At 33.6% G+C, this 646-nt stretch overlaps 1 protein-coding gene across 1 annotated transcript in view; it reads left to right on the forward strand.

The window, feature by feature from the left end:
• Window positions 1-646, forward strand: part of LOC119589305 (dynein intermediate chain 1, axonemal-like) — a 16,941-nt gene that overhangs the window by 6,514 nt on the left and 9,781 nt on the right. The window lies entirely within an intron of this gene.

The following is a 646-nucleotide window of genomic DNA, read 5'->3' on the forward strand; positions in this document are numbered from 1 at the left end:
AAGTTATTTTAAGTAAAAATAAATTATAATACGTGTATCTTTATGAGTTAGCAAGGAGCAGATTAATGACTTTGAATAGAAAAGCTTTGCATCACACATTTATTTGTAAACAAGCACAATACTGATCATTACCTCAAAGGGATGTACACGGGTACCATTATAGACAAAACTATAGAATAAAGTTTAAAGCAAAAGCATTTTGTAGCACGACTAGCTTTAGCACGGCGCTCCTGAATATCATTTTATAGCACGTGTGCTATTAAGCAGGAAAATTCCTAGCATTTTACAGACCTTGGCACAGTCAGTTCTGCAATGTGTTATCCTGATTTGCATATCTTTTCGTCAAAGACTTGTTCTTCCTCCCTTTTCCCCTTTCTCTATCTATCGGCTGATTGTATAAAATCACTTAGCGTCTCCTAAAACTTCGTAAACAGCACTTTAATGATAGCATTTTGCATAAATATATATCTTGTTTTAGTTAATTTGCAGAGGAATTTGACTCGAAACGATTCTGAGGTGCCTTTTGTTCACTTATTTAAATTTTCCCTAAATTTTTAGTATAATTGTGTATCGTTGACGAATCCTATTAATGAACCAAGACACATTATCCAAAATACATGATACGTATCAGGTACTTCGAATCCCA

This window comes from Penaeus monodon, chromosome 25, assembly GCF_015228065.2.
Source record: "Penaeus monodon isolate SGIC_2016 chromosome 25, NSTDA_Pmon_1, whole genome shotgun sequence".
NCBI classification, from domain to species: domain Eukaryota; kingdom Metazoa; phylum Arthropoda; class Malacostraca; order Decapoda; family Penaeidae; genus Penaeus; species Penaeus monodon.